Below are 21,155 nucleotides of genomic sequence, written 5' to 3'. Positions count from 1 at the left end.
TGGCCCAGAGTGCCTTGGCTTCTCTCAAAGGATGCAAATCTGTGGAATTTGCTACCTCAGAGGGCGAAGGAATGCTGCGACATTTGATTATGTTTGTGCAGGAGATAAGCAGATGCTTAATTAGTAATAGATTAAAGGGTTGTGGAGAATGGACAGGAAAGTGGACTTGGGGCTGAGATGACATCAGCCATGATCATACAGAATGGTGGATCAGACTCATGGGGCTGAATTCGTCCTAGTCCTAGTCAACTCGTCCTAGTTTTTGTTATGCCTGGGAATGCTTTGAATTTAAAATTCTCACTTGTTTTCAAATCCCTCCATTGCCTTGTCTTTCTTTCTAGTGACTTTCTCCTGCCTTGCAGTCTTTTGAGATCTCTGATGCTTTAATTCTGGCCTTTTGTGTATCTCTGATTTTTAATTACACTTCTGTTGGTCGTCACACCCTCAGCTGGCTGAGTGCTGGGTTTTGGAATTCTGGAAAACTACCTTTTTTGACCAAATGTTTTTGTTTGTTTGCAAATGTTTCTGTGAAAAATGTCTAAATTTTACTCTCGTAAATACAAGTTACTGTTATTGCTGTTTTGAACCTTTTGAATGCAATTTTATCCAATCTAGCAACTCAAAGCCATGGGTATGATGTAATTTGGTGGCCCTTCTGTGAGACATTTGATCTCTACCTTTGACTGTCTGGCTGTCTCCACAAGCGTGACTTCCTGTTTGTTACAAGGAGAAAGTGAGGACTGCAGATGCAGGAGATCGGTCAAGAGTGTGGTGCTGGAAAAGCACAGCGGGTCAGGTAGCATCTGAGGAGCAGGAGAATTGGCATTTCAGGCATCAGGCCTCCCTGATGAAAGGCTTATGCCCAAAACGTCGATTCTCCTGCTGCTCGGATGCTGCCTGACCTGCTGTGCTTTTCCAACACTACATACTCGATCCTTTTTGTTACGCTGAACTTGCAATTTCACAATAGGCCTCTTGTCCACATGCATGCCATTCGTCTCCAGAATATTATCCGTTGTACACTTAATATTGCTGAGCTGTCTTAAAATCATAAGATATAGAAGCAGGATTTAGCCATTTGGCCCATCAAGTCTCTCTGCCATTTGATCATGGCTGATGTGTCTCTCAACCTGATTCTCCTGCCTTCTCCCCATAACCTTTGAACCTCTTGCTAATCGAGTTCCTATCTATCTCTTGTCTTAAAGACACCCAATGATCTGGACTGTGCCAATTCCCCTCCTGCACCAATCACCTTTCTTCATGTCATACTTTGTTGGCTTCCTATGCAACAGCAAATGCATTTTTAAACTCTTCAAATCCACCTTCAGTTTCTTGCTTCAAGCTCTTTCTAATTTATTGGCATAGCTTCTCCAATCTGTGCACACCTTTTTGTTGCTGTAATTTGGATGGATATTTCTTTCCACTCCCTCAATCTGTAGTCCCTCGCATTCAAATTTTAAACCACTATTTCTAAATCTGAGATTATTGTTTAAGGACCATGTTGTGTTGCTATCACTGTTGCAACTACAAAAGCATCTTGAAAAATGTATAATTTAGACTGTGCCTTCTTGTTTTACTTTAGTTGCTTCGCTTTTTGATGCTCCATATTTTTCTCCCATCCCCCACAAACTGTTATGGAATGCTTCAGTGCATTTGTTTTTCTATCTCTCAATATGGAGTTTTTCAATTGCAGGAACTCCTGTTACACATTGAGTGCTTAGTTTGTTACATAGCATTACATTTGCTCCAACAGTGTGCATCATCTGGAGAATTTGTTGTTAGTACCTTGGTAACAATAGAAATCTCCAGGGCTACAATAATGATACACTGATGCTTGATTTATGTTGTAATTTGGTGGCCAGTATGCCAGCTGACAAACCTGTTTCACTGACGTACGGGGTTCTTTCTTTGCAAATAATGTAACCCTGGGGTCAAGCTATGTTACAGGGCAATAACCAGGTTAACAGTGCAATAGCTCCTTTGTGTTTTTTAAAGACAGATTGTAGAAGGAAGGGAGGACAGGAAAAAATGACGATTTCTACACTTTGAGGCCCTTTTGATGTTGGTGTGACTGGGCCAGGAGCCAGACAACTGTAAGGAGTATGTGCTAAACAGCTCTGTAGCAAATAAGAACCAAATTCAAGTGGTGGCTGATCAAGCGGTCTGCAGCAGTGGGAAAGGGGAGGTGAAAGACAATGTCAAAAATAGAAATTGGGCACCTAAAACCATGCGATTAGTGAATTTTGGCTCATAGATGGGTAGCCACCACTTTTTTCTATCTTTGAGGTACTTTGAAAGGAATTTGGTAAGATCTTGTGGAAATGTGCTCTGTTGACCGATCAAAGAAAAGTTAGTAGGCTGCACCAAAGATTTTATTTGCAGTTGGTTTCCTTTGACTATTCATCAGTTTTTACCTATAAGCTTTTATTTATTGAAAGAAGCTTACAAAAATAGCTTTCTCACTGGCATGGTCAGTTTAAATTATTTTAATTTAGTGTGTTCAAATTTAAAGTACTTTGAATGGTGTCTCTCAATTACATGGCCTGAAGCTCTTGGTTAAATATCTTGCCAAAATAGGGTGAAATGTAACAAATGACTTTATTTTCATATGACTTATTTTTCTTTTTTTTTTGCTCCATTCAATTTACTTCAGAACGAATATAGTCTTTTTAAATAGTGATGTCAACCTTCACACCACAAGCTGAGAAAATAATATTCATTGTCATGACCTAACTGAACCTCATTTTATTTTTCATCAATATTTAGAACAAAGTATAAAAAAAGGCTGCATTAGGGCCTATATGGCACAACAAAGTGGAGTGAGATAATAATTTCAAATGTCGTCTCAAAGCGCTGTTGTGACTGAAAATAGCTTATTTTTTCAGCAGCCTTTAAATTCCTACGCCCAACCCCCCACCCTCCCTTTCTGTCTATGTATTTGTCAATCTGCATGTATGCATGCTTTCCTGTTCTTATAATCTTGGCTGCAATGCAGAAAGATGCTCCCTGAAACAAGGTAGCAGCAGCTGTACAGCTTTTTGCTGCTAACCAATCATCTCTTACTATGTTGTGTTTAACCAATAGCAGCACAGAATAGGTTAAAGATTGACAATTGCTGTAGCCGGACTCAGAAAGGCCTTCTGGAAATTTCCTCCATCTTTGTTCTACCAAAACAAGGTAAATTCAGCCAAGCTGATGAACTTTATGTATTTTTAGTGTTTAAAAGAAGGTATGATACTCTCTGTCGTTTGTGTAACATACACTACATGGCTAAAACGAAGCAATTTATGCAGTTTTGTTAGCAATGTTGTATTTGGTGCTGATGGGATCTGCTGTTCAAGCTGTGAGACAAGAACAGAGAGCCCAGTGCATTGACTTATTATGCCCAGGACCCTCCTTCTATGATACGTTGTCAGCTATATTCTCCATTATTTTATTGTTACAATAACTAGAGCAAAAACACAAAAAAAATGTTTTAAAGTGATTAAAATACTGATGCAATTCAGTGGCTTGGAGAAACAAATGTCATGCCCAAGGTAAAAAGCTGGTTCAAACCGGTCTGAGCAAGTCTGCCATTGCTGCATCAACAATACAGCTGCTTTTTCTTTAAATATTTCAAGCCCACAGCATGGGAGTTATACTTGTGCTGCAAGAATTTGGGCTACATTTAAACAAGATTAATTTGACATGTTGAATTTACAGCCAAAAGTGTTTTCTACAATAGATCATAGGTATTAAATGCCAGTTAGAATCCCAAAGTGATGTTCTAATGGTATTGTTTTTCATTTGTGTTAAATAGTTCTTGAAGTGTTGGTTTCATTCAGCACACTGGCTGCCTTGCAGTGCAGAGTGATGCAGTTATTTTCTGTTGATTAATAGACTTAATTGTATCCTAAGTGGCTTTGTTGTAAAGGATTGCAGGCTTGACAATTGCCAGAGTGATTATGAAGAGTGCCACCATTTTAGGCACAGATAGGAGCGGACGGACAGTGCCAGGTTCCATTTTTGGACTTTACATATGTAAACAGTGTGTTTAGGACAAGTAAATGGTTGATAATGGCACATGCATGGGAAACTGAACTATGTCACAGCAATCAGGATTTCTGTGCTTTTTTTAATAAAACCTGACATTTTCTAGGCAAAATTCCTTCCTAATCATTAATCAACATTTATATTCACATATTTCCAAAACTAAATGACAATTTGCTTATTAATTGGGGATTTGATATGATTTGTCTTGGCTAGATGAACGATACAAAGCCATTATTTTTGTCGAGAAGTTTCTAAAGAATCTTTGAATTCACTTTTTTCCGTTTGCATGAAGTATTAATGGTCCTGTTGTAAGGTGGTAAATGGCTAGTACTCTTCTGCTACAAAGTATCTTTGTAATTGATTGATCTAGTTGCATGATGCTGTTATTCTCTATTTGCTACCTTCACGATCATCTTGAATATGAATGTAGACTGCTTAGTTTCATTGCCAACGAAAGTAGGTCTGTGGATGGTAAGTTTGCTATTTCAATTTTTAAAATTTGTATATGCAGTGTTGTCAAAAAGAAAGACATAGATCGGGTTTAGACCAGTGGTTTGAAGTTCAGCTGATTTACATAATCCATGTATTGTGCTAAATATTCACTGTGGGGAATGTTGTGCATTTGCATATGTTGTACTGAGATGAGGGAATGCTGCCGGTTAAATCTTGAGGTCCATATTCTGAATGTGACCTCTGCATTCACCCTAAATATAAACTGTAAGTTTGTTTCTTCAGCCAGGCTCAATTTATACTATTTTCAATCCTACAAACTAATTTGCAAGTCCCTCCTGGCTCTCTATTGTGTACTGAATGTTTGTTTAATGTGTGAGTTATAAATGTTTCAGTATCCCATTACATCATTTTGCAGAATAAAATTACACATGATTCTTCAGATGACTGATATAGGGGATATAGAATCATAGAATCCCTACAGTGTGGAACTAGGCCCTTCGGGCCAACAAGTCCACACCAACCCTCTGAAGAGTAACCCATCCAGACCCATTCCCCGACCCTATTATCTGATATTTACCTTGGCGAATGCAGCTAACTGAACATCCCTGAACACTACGGGCAATTTATTTGGTCAATCCACCGATTTATGGTATTTATCATACCAAGTGAGTTATAACATAAGTTAAGGACACTAGACAACTAGAGAGTAACAGAGCAAGTAGGGCGATTTTGTTATGTTTGTTCTTGTTTTGATATATTCAATTCATTCAAGTATAATTCATTAAGTCTTATCATTGGGGAGAACAATCAATAGAAGAACAGATCAAAAAAGTAAACAAGTGTATTATTCATGTAGCCTGCTGCATAAGTACCTTTTTAAGATTAGTATTACAGTTCATTTGAGTCATTGTCTTTTTTCATTTTCCATCTCCCTGCAACATTCTTTTTGCTGCTATGAGTTCTGACTCATGGTGAAAGATGAGTTTAGTAAGAGTTGCCAGTACCTTGCCAAATGATGATTCTGAAACTTTTATTGTAACAAATTACTAAACATTCTTTTGTGGGCAACTACAGAGTGGGTTGTTCCCCTTTTATACTTCGCACCTAATGCACAACCCACAGGATTACACCTTCCAGCTGGCAGCCAATATTTGTTGCTCATTTCCCATGTGTTTCTGCTTTGCTAAATAATAACTTTGTGTAGCTGACACCAGGCACTTGCCTCAGTTTTCAGGGAATTTCTTCTGTCCTCCACCAACAGTCATGTCATGTTTCTTCCTGCCCTTGGCCATAACAGAACACATCTTACAGAATCTGCAAGATGGTTGCAGGATATGTCTATTTGTGTAGAGTCTTGCTCCTTCCCACATTGTGCTGTAGTAGCTTGCAAAGCAACCTCTTCTATTTACTGACCACATCGAGGTGCTGTCTGTAAATGATATTTACTGACTTGGTAGGGAAACCTGGAACCTGTTTCTTCCCCTGCCTTCTTTCACGTAGTACCATGAAGCACACTAACCTTGTATCCAGAAAGAAATGCTAGTTAGCTATTAGTCTAGAAAAAAATGGACAGTCGACAGTGCAACCATTTAGACCCTGATATCCGCAGCACAGATCTGGGAGTTTAGGAGATTCTGCTTGTATTTTTGCTTCCAAGTTGGGCAAATTTTCAAGCATGTCACACTGGTCTTGTTTGGGGTGTGGTTAGGATGGGAGGGGGACTTTCCACGAATCATGGAATCTTTATTCTAAGGGTGTGGACAAGATGGAGTCAGTCCCATCCCTACCAGACGCAGATTGAAGGCAGCCGTTGGGCTGCGGAGATGAGCTGCTTTCTTAAAAGGAACTTGCTTCGTTCTCTGTGATTTTTGCTCCAGTTGTTTCTTCATCATTAGGCCCTCCACTCTCCCAATTCATGCCTGTCCAGTTACCATTCCAATAGATCCTCTGGTTAACCTTATGATCCCCAAACCCCAGCATTTGCCTTTACACCATTGATGAGAAAGTGAGGTCTGCAGATGCTGGAGATCAGAGCTGGAAATGTGTTGCTGGAAAAGCACAGCAGGTCAGACAGCATCCAGGGAACAGGAGAATCGACGTTTCGGGCATAAGCCCTTCCTGAAGAAGGGCTTAGCCCGAAACGTCGATTCTCCTGTTCCCTGGATGCTGTCTGACCTGCTGCGCTTTTCCAGCAACACATTTCCAGCTTTACACCATTGATGCCAACTTGCTCAGTAACCCCAAATGCAGACGTTAGCAGCTACATGAGATACAGTAAAATGAATTTCTGAATATTTCCGGAGCTCATCATGACTTCTTAAAAAGTCACAAAGCAAATTTAAAAGCCTCATACTTCATCTGTTATCAAGCCAAATAGACTTGTATTCATGACTCAGATCAAAGAGAGCTAAATCTTTAGTAACCTCTTAGAAGTTTCAATGCAATTGTCCTTACTCCCCTTGCCACCCCCCAAAAAGTTAGTTGTAGAAAATATTCAAGCATTACTAATACTATAGTTATGGCATTTAGGGTTATGTAAGGAAACAGCCATTGAAACTCCCAGAATACTTTGTTAACGCTCCACAACATGAGCAGGTGGTTTTTCTCCACCCCCCCCCCCACCAACCAGTTTTTAAGGGTTACTCATTTAAATAATCGACAGTTCAACAAGCATTGTGTACCATTCAAGGGCATTAATAACTTCAGTATGTATTTGTATCATCTGTGGTCTAAAATATCGTCTTTGCTCCAGTGAACATGATTTCTATTTTGAAATCAACACTTTCTTGGTTCCTGTCACTATTTTGGAGGGTCCAGAGAGCCTCAATTTTGCAAAAGTCCAGGCCTCAGACTCTAGTCATTATAGACTCCAGTCGACTGCTATTATTGCAAAGTATAAATACCTTGCATCTTCTCAGTAAAACTATTTAAGCCTCCCTTTTGATCTTTAACAATCACACTACTAGGTTCACCATCTGATCAGCTTCAGAGCAGGTCACGCTGAACCTTTTAAAGATAAAAGCTTAAAAAGAGATGGCACCAAAATACAATTTTATAGACCTCTTACAAGCCTGAAGGAAGTGGCAAATGATCATACTTGCCACTTTTTTATTTTGAGTATTAGGATTTGAGGAGGGTCCTGCTCTTGTTTGTCATCCATGGTGACAAATACAGTATAGTCATTGCACAACAACACCTGAGACATCTTAGAAAGATTAAGACTAATTGTATGAAAATTGTTGTAACTATGGAGTAATGACATTGTGATTTTTGTCCAGCTAAATATTTTCTGTGCATGATAGTGAGATACTAACTGACTTTCTCAGCAGAATAACTACGTTTTTCCTTTTGTTAGAATATTTTCTTGGATTTGACATCTAGGGAAGGAATTCAGAGCTTGGGATCTACGCAAGTGCAATCACAGCCAATAATAAAAGCAGTTGGCAAATCAGGAACATGCAAATAGCTTGAATCGGCGGATTACAGAAATCTCTGTGGGTTGAAAGAGGCCAGAGAGGGGTTTGAAAACCAGGATGATGATTTGATGATCAAGAGCCAATTTATGTCACCTAGCCAAGAGATGGATGAATGAACTTCGTGTGCGGTTTGGATGAGGTTTGCAGGAGGTGGTAGATAGGAGGCCAGTTTGGAAAATGTTGGAATAATTGGGTCTGTACTTATTTTATTAAATCTGAGATAGAACTAGTTGATCATGGCTGTGGATAGGATATGGGTCTAAAGCTCACTACCATGTATGGCACAATAACAAACATCCAGTTCAACCTCATTGGCAAGGAAGAGGAATGGAATTGACAGCTTGAGGATGGATTTTTGAAATGAGAGTCTGAACATTACCTCATTATTTACATGCCCACTTTCTTTTTTTAAAAAAGGAGGCACAGCAATCCAAGTACGTTTTGTGGCAATTCATTTTGTATGTCTAGAACTTAAAACAGGCAAGAGAATTTCAGCAGGCTATACTCTTTGTTTGATCAAAATTTAACTTTAAATGTCTCTTAATCATTTAAAGGTACTTGTAACCATGAACTTGTTTAGACGTGGTATGACACACCTCTGGAGCAGGTCGGACTTGAACCCAGGCCTTCTGGCCCAGATCTCAGGGCACTATAACTGTGCCACAAGAACGTTATGTTTAATATGTTTACTGGCAGCAAGTCTGAAAGGCTATAGCGAGTTTTGAGAAGATTTGTAGCTCAGGTTGAGGTTCTGGATATAGGTTTGCTTACTGAGCTGGAAGGTTCATTTCCAGACATTTCATCACCTTACTAGGTAACATATTCAGTGAGACTCTGGGCGAAGCAGTGTACAAAATTCCTGCTTTCTACTTAAATGTTTGTGTTTCTTTGGATTGGGGTTGTCATTTCCCGTTCTTTTTCTCAGGGGTGGAAGATGGAGTCTAACTCTGTTTGTTGATAGAGTTCCGGCTGGAATGCCATTCTTCTAGGAATTCTCATGCGTTTCTCTGTTTGGCTTGTCCTAGGATGGATGTATTGTTCCAGTCGAAGTGGTGTCCTTCTTTATCTGTATGTAAGGATACTAGTGAGAGAGGGTCATGTTGTTTTGTGATTAGTTGGTGTTCATATATCCTAGTGGCTAGTTTTTTGCCTGTTTGTCCAATGTAGTGTTTGTTACAGTCTTTGCACGGTATTTTGTAAATGACATTAGTTTTGCTTGTTGTCTGCATAGGAACTATGCGAGCAGAGGAAAATCACCTATACTGTGTATTCAAGTTAGACCCCATCTACCACCCACTGAAAAAAGAACAGGACATGACATCACCACAGGAAATGACATCACCAACCCAAAGAAACCCAAACATATAAATAGAAAGCAGGAATCATGTACACTGCTTCGCCTGAGGCCCATTGAAGATGTTACCTAGTAGAGTGACAATGTCTGGAAATGAACCTCCCAGCTCAGCGAGCAAACCTACATCCAGAATCTGAAAGGCTTTAAATTGGGCTACAAGCTGAAGTGTCAATTTGCTTCACTTGTACTCGCCGCTTTATTCAGAAAGCTTTCAGTTAATATTCGACTCCAGGACTTGAGTACTGTAGTGCGTTTGCATTGTCAGACAGATCTCTTTTGGATTTAAAAAAAAACATTTAAAAACTGAGGTCTGATCTGCTAGTTAAAGATTGACATGAAAACCCAATGTGATATTTGAGGGAGAGCAGGAGAACTTTAGACATTTTCTAATCAACCTATTCAGAAATGTGATTGCATATTCGTGGAGCAGGTGGAACCTGAACCAAAGCAACCTAGCTCAGAGGCAGGGGCTGTACCACCCTGCCACCAAAGCCCCTAAGGAAAGTTTTACCAGTGTATTGACAAAGTCTATCCTTTATTGTCCCCACCAAAACAGATCAACTGATCGTTTAGATCAGTTCTCAAAATATTTACAACACCAGGGACATGTTTGTTTTAAATGTTATTTTTATCTGTCTGAACCAGCATTTATTATTCCTTCCTTATTGTCCCTTCCTAATTGTCCAGATGGCAGTTAAGAGTCAGCCATGTAGCTGTGGATCTGGAGTCGCATGTAGGCCAAATCAGGTGAGGGCCACAGATTTCCTTCCCTCTGGAACGTTAGTGAACCAGATTGTACTTCATGCCAGTTGGCAGTGGTTTCATGGTCATTGTTGAACACTTAATTCCACTTTTTTTATTGATTTCAAATTTCATCATCTGCCAGGGTGCGATTTAAACCTGGGACTCTAGAACATTACCTAGGTCTCTAAGATTAATAGTCTAGTGATCATACCATTAAGCCATTGCCTCCCCAAACTGAGTAAATGATTGGAGCTATGGCCTGACAAGGCCCAAGTTTCTGGGTCTTAAATCATCTGAGGCACATGGTTGATGAATAGGTTTTAACTTTCCAAAATTCCCTAGATTCAGGGAAGTTTCTGTCAGTGCGAAATTGGTGGATGCTTTTGTGAAAAGGGAGGGAGGCAAGAAGTGGCAACTGCATACTAGTCAGCATAACCATGAAAATATTAACTATTATTCAAGGCATTACAGCAGGGGACTTGGAAAAATTCAAGGTAATCAGCCAGACTGAACATAGTTTTGTGAAACAGTAATATTGCTGTGGATACAGGGGAATAGGTTGATGTACTGAACTTTAAATTTCCAGAGGCATTTGATAAGGAGCCACATCCAAGATTATTACAGAAAATAAAAGCTCATGGTACAGCTGCTAACATTATCTTGGATAGAAGATTGTTTCTTGTTACCTAGCCAAAGTAGGCATAAATGGGTCATTTCTTTGGTTGGCAGTAAGTTACAGAAATCAGTGTGGGGGCCTTAATGTTTTTTTTGAATTTATAGTAATGACTTGGATGAAGAGAACAGAGGTCTGGTTGATATGAAAGTTGCTGATGACACAAAGATAGGTAGGATTGGAGGTTGTGAAATGGACATAAGGAGTCTGCAGAGCTGTACAGATGGGTTAAACATTTGAGCAAAGATCTGGCAAATTGGATGTACATTGTGAGAAAATGTGAAGCTATATTTTTGGCAGGAAGACTGCAATGAAAACATTATCTAATTAAGTAATTTCAGAGCACTGAGAGGCAGAGGGATTTGGGTGTTCTGCATGAATTGTGAAAAGTTAGTATGCAAATACAACAAGTAATTTTAATTAGAAAAGCTAATGGAATGTTTTATTCATTTAAAAGGGGTTTTGAATACAAAAGCAGGAAAGTTATGAATCAGTTACAGTGTTGGTGAGGGCACTTTTGGACCTTTTATACAATATTAGTCAGAGAAGGTCTGTTCGACTGGAATGGTAAAGGGTGGACAGGCTGGGTTTATACCTGTTCGAATTTTAGAAATGGAACAAACAATTTGATTGAAGCAACATAGAAGATCCTTTGGGGTATCAGTAGTGTGAATGTGAAAAGATAACTTTCTCATTTTGGGAGAATCTAGAACTGGGAGTTACTGCTTAAAAGCTACAGAGTTGCCCATTTAGGCAAAGAAAAGATTTGTTTTCTTTCACAGGCGACTTTGAAACTCTGCTTTCACCAGTATTTGAGGAAGAGAGTCATAGAGTAATACAACGAAACAGCATGGAAACAGAACCTTTGTTCCAACCAGTCCATGCTAAACATAATCCCAAACCAAACTAGTCCATTCTGCCTCCTCCTGGCCTATATCCCTCCAAACCTTTCCTATTCATGTATCCATCCAAATGTCTTTGAAACGTTACAATTGTACCTGCATCCACCAGTTCCTCAGGAAATTCACTCCACACGCATATCACCCTCTTTATAAAATATTTGCCTCATGCCCTTTTTAAAGTTTCTCTCCACTCACCTTTAAAAATGTGCCCCTAGTCTTGAAATTCCCTATCGTAGGGAAAAGGCCACTATCTTTGTCTCTGATTGATTTTATACACTTCTGTGAGGTCACCTGTCAACCTCCTGTGCTCTAGTGAAAAAGGTCTCACCTTCAATGTTTTTAAGGCAGAAGCAGATAGATTCTTAAAAGCAAGTGGGTAAAAATTGTCAGGTGGAGATGGGAATGTAGAGTAATCAGGTCAGTCATGATGTTGTTTAGTGGTGGAATGGCTCTTGACTGCCTCGAGCCCTTCTCCACCTTCTGTGGGCTGTGGACTACTATGTTTGCTGATGTGACAACAGTCTCTAGACATCACATGAATGCAGCGAATTGTTGGTGAATTTCTTTGGGGAGGGGGCATCAAGTTACAATCCAAATAAAATTTGTTTGTTATAGAGTCCTAGGCATAGAGATGTACAGCAAGGAAAAACACCCTTCGGTCCAACTTGTCCATGCTGACAAGATATCCCAATCCAATCTAGTCCCACCCGCCAGCACCCGGTCCATATCCCTCCAAACCCTTCCTGTTTGTATACCAATCCAGATGCCATTTAAATGCTGCAATTGTACTAGCTTCCATACTTCCCTGGCAGCTCATTTCATACACATACTACCCTCTGCTTGAAAAAGTTGCCCCTTAGGTCTCTTTTATATCTTTGCCCTCTTAGCCTAAACCTATACCCTCTAGTTCTGGACTTCCCCCAACCCAGGGAAAAGATCTATTTATCCTATCCATGCCTCTCATGACTTTATAAATCTCCATAAGGTCACCCCTCAGCCTCCGACGCTCCAGGGAAAACAGCCCCAGCCTGTTCAGCCTCTCTCTATAGCTCAAATCCTCCAACCCTGGCAACATCCTTGTAAATCTTTTCTGAACCCTTGCAAGTTTCACAACATCTTTCCGATAGGAAGGAGACCAGAACTGCACACAATATTCCAACAGTGGCCTAACCAATGTCCTGTACAGCCGCAACATGACCTTCCAACTCCTGTACTCAGTAATCTGACCAGTAAAGGAAAGGGTCGGTGTTGGGTCCACTGCTGTTCATCATTTTTATAAACGATTTGGATGAGGGCGTAGAAGGGTGGGTTAGTAAATTTACAGACGACACTAAGGTCGGTGGAGTTGTGGATAGTGATGAAGGATGTTGTAGGTTACAGTGACATAGATAAGCTGCAGAGCTGGGCCGAGAGGTGGCCAATGGGGTTTAATGCGGACAAGTGTGAGGTGATTCACTTCACTTTGATCGGAGTAACTGGAATGCAAAGTACTGGGCTAATGGTAAGATTCTTGGTAGTGTAGATGAGCAGAGAGATCTTGGTGTCCAGGTACATAGATCCTTGAAAGTTACCACCCAGGTTGACAGGGTTGTTAAGTGTTTTAGCTTTTACTAATAGAGGGACCGAGTTCCGGAACTGAGGTTATGCTACAGCTGTACAAAACTGTGGTGCGGCCGCATTTGGAGTATTGTGTACAGTTCAGGTCACCACGTTACAAGAAGGATGTGGAAGCTTTGGAAAGGGTGCAGAGGAGATTTACGAGGATGTTGCCTGGTATGGAGGGAAGGTCTTATGACGAAAGGCTGAGGGACTTGAGGCTGTTTTCATTGGAGAGAAGAAGGTTGAGAGGTGACTTAATAGAGACATAGTGGATAATCAGAGGGTTAGATAGGGTGGACAGGGAGAGCCTTTTTCCAAGTATGGTGATGGCGAGCCTGAGGAGGCATAGCTTTATATTGAGGGGTGATAGATATAGGACAGATATCAATGGTAGTTTCTTTACTCCGAAAGTAGTAAGGGTATGGAATGCTTTGCCTGCAACGGTAGTAGATGCGCCAACTTTAAGTGCATTTAAGTCGTCGTTGGACAAGCATATGGACATCCATGGAATAGTGTAGGTTAAATGGGCTTCAGATTGGTATGACTGGTCGGTGCAACATCGAGGTCCGAAGGGCCTGTACTGCGCTGTAATGTTCTATGTTCGATACCAAACGCCGCCTTCACTATTCTATCTAGTTTTGACTCCACTTTCAAGGAGCTATGAACCTGCACTCCAAGGTCTCTTTGTTCAGCAACACTCCCTAGGACCTTACCATTAAGTGTATAAGTCCTGCTAAGATTAGCTTTTCCAAAATGCAGCACCTCGCATTTATCTGAATTAAACTCCATCTGCCACTCCTCAGCTCATTGGCCCATCTGGTACAGATCCTGTTGTAATCGGAGGTAACCTTCTTCGCTGTCCACTACACCTCCAATTTCCAAATCATTTATATAAATGATGAAAAGTAGTGGACTAAGTACCGATTCTTGTGGCACTCCACTGGTCATAGGCCTGCAGTCTGAAAAACAATCCTCCATCACTACCCTCTGTCTTCTACCTTTTAAGCCAGTTCTGTATCCAAATGGCAAGTTCTCCCTGTATTCCACGAGCTCTCTAAGCTTGCTAACCAGTCTCCCATGGGGAACTTTGTTAAATGCCGAAGGTCACATCTGCCGCTCTGCCCTCATCAGGCAATCCAAGATGAAGGATGGGAAAAATTCCTGGCTGTAACAGCTGCACCTTTTTTTTTGAGGTATTTTAGGTGTTGGAGGTGATTTCTTCGAATCCAGGAGCAGTAATTACTGTTTTATATGCTGTTGCACTGTTTTGGATCTTTTGTTATATGATCAACTGGATTGTTTATTTTTATTTTCATTTTGATTTTGTTGACTTATTGTTACAACCTCTAAAATTTCGAATTATGGTGTCCTTGTCATTGGCTGTTTGAAGCATTTCCAGTAAATCAATCTTCCCGTTCTTGTCAGGGGAAAGCAAATAACGTGGGTTGGGTTCTTGGAGAACAAAGTGAGTGCTGTTAAAGTCATAAGTATATTGAATTTGATATGCAAATTCTTAAGTTGGTTGCAATCGTGGAATTTTTGGTACAAGCTAATATGTAGGGAAAATGAAAGTGGCTTTTTTATCCAAGTACCTTTTTTTTGTCATTTTACAGATAGGATAATAGTTTCAAGGTTGATATCTTTCAAATGATCACTAATATAATTGTGAAACCTATCGTGCAAATTTCATTAGAAGTATGTATTTGATAGTTCAACTAAGTGGAACTTCTGTTTTCTGTTGGTTCTGTAAATATTATTGGGAAAAGAACAAGTGTGGTAATTTCCATTATACTTTTAAAAAAAAATCCATCACTCTATTGGGTGTCCATGCTAATGAGAACTTGTAACAAATTTGATCAAGTGAATGAAGTAATTTAGCAAATTTTCTTGTAATTTATATTATTGATCGAAATCAACTAAATTTCTAACCTAATACTGGAGAACTCCCTTTTAAAATGAAACTGTGATTATACGAAATGTTAGCTTTTGTTGGAATCTGAATGGAAAGAAGCTGATAGTCTCTTTTTGGGGGAGGAGTGAAGAAGCTGCAGACTCTAATCTTGGTGGGAATATTGTTTATTGGAATAGGTCAAATGTGAGCAGCTTTACTACAGTCTCCAGGTCAAGTGGATTTGGAAAAGGGGCTTAAAATGAAAAGGGTAAACTTCCTGCTTCCTTGTGTACCCTCCTTTTGGTTGTAATTTGAAGAAAAAAAACAATCACCGATTTAAATGTTCCACTGAGTGTACTAGTTTGATCTCAACTAAAGTATTTACGTTCAATTCCGGATGCCATGCTTTAGTGATGATGTGAAGGATTGGAAGGTGTTAAAAGATTGAGATTGGTTCCGGGAATAAGAGATTTCAGTTATGAGGATTGATATGAGAAGCACATGTGAAGGGCTCGAGGGGGTTGATACGTAGATTTGCAAAGCAAAATGATATGGCAGCGTTGCAGGGATTATACCCACAGTAAGACAGGAAAGGGCAAAGTGGTCAAATATAGAAAATAGCAACCATTTTCCCCTTTTGATTCTATTTGCTAAAAGAAAATAAAATTAATGTCTCTTTACTGCATGTAGTATTGAGAAAAAAGTAAATGAATTGATGGCATGAATAGAGGTTAACGGGTATAATCTTAAAGCAACTATTGAGACATGGTTATGAAAAATCAAATCTGGGAGTTATATATATATATGACTTTTCAAAATGACATGCAAGCTGGAAAGGGTGATAGCATGGCTTTCTAAGTATGAGACTGAATAATTATGACAGCAGAACTGATTTTGGATCATAAATTGTAAAATCCATGTGGATTGAGGTAAAAAAAATAATAAGAACAAGACACTGGTGGGAGTAGTCCAGTTGCTCCACAACCATAGCTACACTTATAGGAGAGAAAATAATTGGTAGCAGTGAGGAAGAATTAATTGTATACTAAGGACTGTTTCTGAGAACCAAGTTATGGGATCTAACCAGGGATCAGGCTATTTTGGATCTAGTAATAAGTAATGAGGCAAGTTTTATTAAATCATGATAGAGTGAAAGTACCCTTGAGGAAATGGTGATCAAAACACAGTACAGTTTAGCATTCCCTTTTGAGAATGAGAAACTTGGGTCATGGCGCCATAAAGGTGTACCGCACAGAAAAAGGCTCAGCCCATTGAATCTGCACTGTCAAAAAGATCCACTTAATTATTCTAATCCCATTTTCCTGCATGTTGTCAAAGCCTTGCATGCCTTGGCACCACAAATGAACATCTAAAAACTTCTTCAATATTACAATGGATTTTGCTTCTTTCACTCTTACAGCAGTCAGTTCTAGATTCCTACCTGCCTCTGGATGAAAAACCTTTTCCTTGCATCTATTCTAAACCACCTGTGCCTTGCCTCAAATCTATGCCCCTGGTCTTTGATTCCTCCATCATAAGAAAACTTTTCTTCCTGTCTACCTGTCAATGCCTGTCATAATTTTATACATCTCAATCATGTCCCCCCCCTTTCTCCTTTGAAGGAAAGCAACCTTAGTCTGTCTAATCTCTTTTTTCATATCTGAAACTTTCCATTCCAGCCAACATCCTAGTAAATCTCTTCTGCACCCTCCCCATTGCAAACGCACCCTCATATAATGTGGAATCCAGAAATGCACAGTACTTTAACTGTGGTTTAATGAACATTTTATACAGTCATAGCATAGTTTCACTGCTCTTTAACACTTCTCCTATGTCGCCTTAACCACTTTATCTACTTGTCCTACTATCTTAAGGGACCAGGTTACATGCACACCAATGTACCTCTGATCATCTTTGCTTTCCAAGCTCCTACTATTCATCATGTATTGTCTTGTTTGTCCTGCGCAAGTGCATCGTCTCCCACTCATCTAGTTTGAATTCCATTTGCTAATAAGCAGCCTATCTGACCAGCCTGTATACATTCTTCTGTAATCTAAGGCTATCTTCCTTGCGATTTACATCCTCCGCCCCAACCCCCACCCCACCACCTATCTTTGTAACATCTGCAAATTTACTAATCAACTCTTTTTTTTACATTCCAATCTAAATTGAATTTACATACCACAAACATTAAGGGCCCCAATACTGATCCCTACAGAACTCCACTGGACACAGGCTTCTGGACACAGGCTTCTGGACACAATAACACCTCTCAACAACCACCGTCTTCTTTCCATTCAGCCAATTATAAATCCAAGTAGCCAAATTTCCTTGGATCCCATTGGCTGTTACCTTCATAATCAGTCTTCCATGTGAGACCTTGTCAAAAGCCTTGCTGAAGCCCAAATTATTATGTCAAACGCATTGCTTTCATCCACACATCTGATGACCTCTTTGACAAATCAGTCAAGTTGGTCAAACGTAACGTGCCCTTAACAAATCATGCTCACTGTTCTTGATTTATCCTTCCTATTGAAGTGCAGATTAATTCTGTCCCTCTGAATTACTTCTAATAGTTTCACCAACATGAGATTAGTATGTAGTATTCTGGTTTAATATTTGATTCTTTCTTGAATAATGGTGCCACATTGGCTGTCCTCCAGTCTTCTGGCACCTCTCCTGTGGCCAGAGAGGAGTTCAAAGTTATTTCCAGCTGCCCTGCTATTTGCTACCTTGTCCCACTCAACAACCTGGGGTGCATTTCATCGGGCCCTGGAGATTTATCTACTTTTAAGACTGCCAGGTCACTCAGAACCTCCTCTCTGTCTTTGCTAATTTCTTTAAGTTTGCCACAGTCCTCCTTCCTGATTTCTATACACACATCAGCCCTTTCCCGAGGGAACAACGATACAAAGTATTCATTTTGGACCCTGCCTATGTGTTCCAGCTCCACGCACAAATTACCAATGGTCCTTTAATGAGCCCTACTCTTTCCCTTGTTATCCTTTTTATCCTTAATGTACTTGTAAAATAACTTACGATTTTCCTTTGTTTTACCTTACATTATTCTTTTTTACCCCCTTTTGCTCTCCTATTTTTTTTTTTTAAGTTCCCCTTTGCATACTCTATATTCCTGTAGGGGCTTCTGTTTTGAGCTGAGTATATGCCACAGCCATCCCTTTTTGACTTCATCCAATCTTGTATATCCCTCAATATCCAGGGTTCACTGGGTTTGTTGGTCCCATCCTTTTAGCTTTATTGGAACATGTTGGCACTGTACACTAGCCTGTTTCCTTTTTGAATGTGTTTACTTTAAAAAAATCTATCTGTCCTGGTCAACTCTGGCCAAATCATGCCTGATCTTACTAAAATCACCCTCCCAAAAAACATTTGGTAATTTTGTTTTCAGCCCATCCTTGCTCTTTTCCATGGCAATCTTGAATCTAATGGAATTATGGTCACTCTTCCTGCAAAATGCTCCCACGACTGATATTTAACCATTTCCTTTGGCTTTTTCATCTAAAATTAAGTCTATCCCTCTTTTCCACAGCCTTCTATGCACTGGCCTTAAAAGCTATCGTTTTAAGAATTAATGTGTTTTAAGAATTCTGCTTCCTCAAACCCTTTCGTGCTATGACCACCCCAATTAATGTTGGAGAAGTTAATAACCTTTTAACATCTTTACCCTTTTTACTTTTACACCCCTCTGAAATTTGGCTGCATGTTTGATCTTCTGAACAACTGAGCTAAACTTTTTAAATAAGAATAATTACAAAGGAATAAGAGCAAAATTGGCAGAATTGGGCCAGGAAATGAATTGAGCAGAAAAACAGTCAATGAGCAATAGTAGCCATTGAAGGAAATAGTTCATGACTTAGAACAAAGATACTTCCCAGTGAAGAATAAGGATTCGAGAAATGGGATGAACTAGTCATGATTAATCAAGGAAGTTAGGGATAGCATCAAATTAGAAGGAAAAAAATACAATTTGGCAAAGTTTTATGGTAAGTCAGTGGATCAGGAGTGTTTTATAAACTAGCAAAAAAAGATGACCAAAAAATGGAGAAAATATAAAGTTTAAGTGTTAACAATCAAGTAGACTTCTTTTTAAAAAAGGAATGGATGGCAAGAACTTCTTGAAATATATATTAAAAAGGAACAGAGAAGCCAAAGTGAATGTAAGCCATTTAAAGAATGAGGCAGATGAAATGATAATAGGGAACCAGGAAATAGAACAGGATTTGAATAATTATTTGTGTATCAGTCTTCAAAAGAGAAAAGCTGAAAATGTGTTGCTGGAAAAGCGCAGCAGGTCAGGCAGCATCCAAGGAACAGGAGAATCGCTGTTTCGGGCATAAGCCCTTCTTCAGGCTTATGCCCGAAACGTCGATTCTCCTGTTCCTTGGATGCTGCCTGACCTGCTGCGCTTTTCCAGCAACAATTTTCAGCTCTGATCTCCAGCATCTGCAATCCTCACTTTCTCCTCTTCACAAGAGAAAACCCAAGTAGTATTCCCACAATACTAAATCAATGGTCAGAAGATGAAGTGAAATAAACCCAATAATAACTATTGCTATGGTTACAATAATAGGAAAGTTAATAGGGCTAGACTGACCAATCACCTGGCTCTGATTGATTATATCCCAGGATATTAAAGGAAGTAGCTACACAGATAGTGGATACATAGGTAATGATCTTCCAAAAGTTCTCTGATTCTGGAAAAATCCCAAAGGATTAGAAAACTGTTGACTAACAACATTCTTACTCAAAAGAGATAAAAATGACTGCAAATAGTAGAATAGTTATGAAGAAGTGGGTACAGCTGAGAACAGAAGTGAGTCAAACAGTCAGGGCAGGCAGGGACAAGGTAGGACTAATAAATTAAACTGCATTTATTTCAATGCAAGGGGCCTAACAGGGAAGGCAGAAGAACTCGGGGCATGATTAGGAACATGGGACTGGGATATCATAGCAATAACGGAAACATGACTCGGGGATGGGCAGGACTGGCAGCTGAATTTTCCAGGATACAAATGCTACAGGAAGGATAGAAAGGGAGGCAAAAGAGGAAGGGGATTGACATTTTTTGATAAGGGATAGCATCACAGCTGTGCTGAGGGAGGATATTCCCGGAAATACATCCAGGGAAGTTATTTGGGTGGAACTGAGAAATAAGAAAGGGATAATCACCTTATTCAGATTGTATTTTAGACCCCCCCAATAGTCAGAGGGAAATTGAGAAACAAACTTGTAAGGAGATCTCAGCTATCTGTAAGAATAATAGGGTAGTTATGGTAGGGGATTTTAACTTTCCAAACATCGACTGGGACTGCCATAGTGTTAAGGGTTTAGATGGAGAGGAATTTGTTAAGTGTGTACAAGACAATTTTCTGATTCAGTATGTGGATGTACCTACTAGAGAAGGTGCAAAGCTTGACCTACTCTTGGGAAATAAGGCAGGGCAGTGGGGGAGGTGTCAGTGGGGGAGGTGTCAGTGGGGGAGCACTTTGGAGCCAGTGACCATAATTCTATTTGTTTTAAAATAGTGATGGAAAAGAATAGACCAGATCTAAAAGTCGAAGTTCTAAATTGGAGAAAGGCCAATTTTGACAATATTAGGCAAGAATTTTTGAAAGCTGATTGGAGGCAGATGTTCGTAGGTAAAGGGACGGCTGGAAAATGGGAAGCCTTCAGAAATGAGATAACAAGAATCCAGAGAAAGTATATTCCTGTCAAGGTGAAATGAAAGGTTGGTAGGTATAGGGAATGCTGGATAACTAAAGAAATCGAGGGTTTGGTTAAGGAAAAGAACGAAGCATATGTCAGGTACAGACAGGATAGATCGGGTAAATCATTAGAAGAGTATAAAGGAAGTAGGAATATACTTAAGAGGGAAATCAGAAGGGCAAAAAGGCGACATGAGATAGCTTTGGCAAATAGAATTAAGGAGAATCCAAAGGGGTTTTACAAATATATTAAGGACAAAATGGTAACTAGGGAGAGAATAGGACCCCTCAAAGATCAGCAAGGC

The 21,155-nt window shown here is 39.7% G+C and overlaps 1 protein-coding gene across 11 annotated transcripts in view; it reads left to right on the top strand.

The window, feature by feature from the left end:
• zmynd8 (zinc finger, MYND-type containing 8) overlaps positions 1-21,155 on the top strand; it is a 116,199-nt gene that overhangs the window by 6,721 nt on the left and 88,323 nt on the right. For 9 of the 11 annotated variants that reach the window (XM_043710703.1, XM_043710704.1, XM_043710699.1 and 6 more), the window contains exon 1: positions 10,044-10,062. The exons of 1 other annotated variant lie outside the window; for it this stretch is intronic. The gene's annotated coding sequence lies outside the window, so the exon portion shown is untranslated. Of the gene's footprint in view, positions 1-3,084; positions 3,178-10,043; positions 10,063-21,155 lie in introns of those variants that run through there. One more of the 11 variants, XM_043710700.1, reaches the window with a different exon arrangement.

Source organism: Chiloscyllium plagiosum, chromosome 20 (assembly GCF_004010195.1).
Source record: "Chiloscyllium plagiosum isolate BGI_BamShark_2017 chromosome 20, ASM401019v2, whole genome shotgun sequence".
NCBI lineage: Eukaryota > Metazoa > Chordata > Chondrichthyes > Orectolobiformes > Hemiscylliidae > Chiloscyllium > Chiloscyllium plagiosum.
Note: the sequence above shows the minus strand (reverse complement) of the source record. Positions and strands in the feature narration are given on the sequence as shown.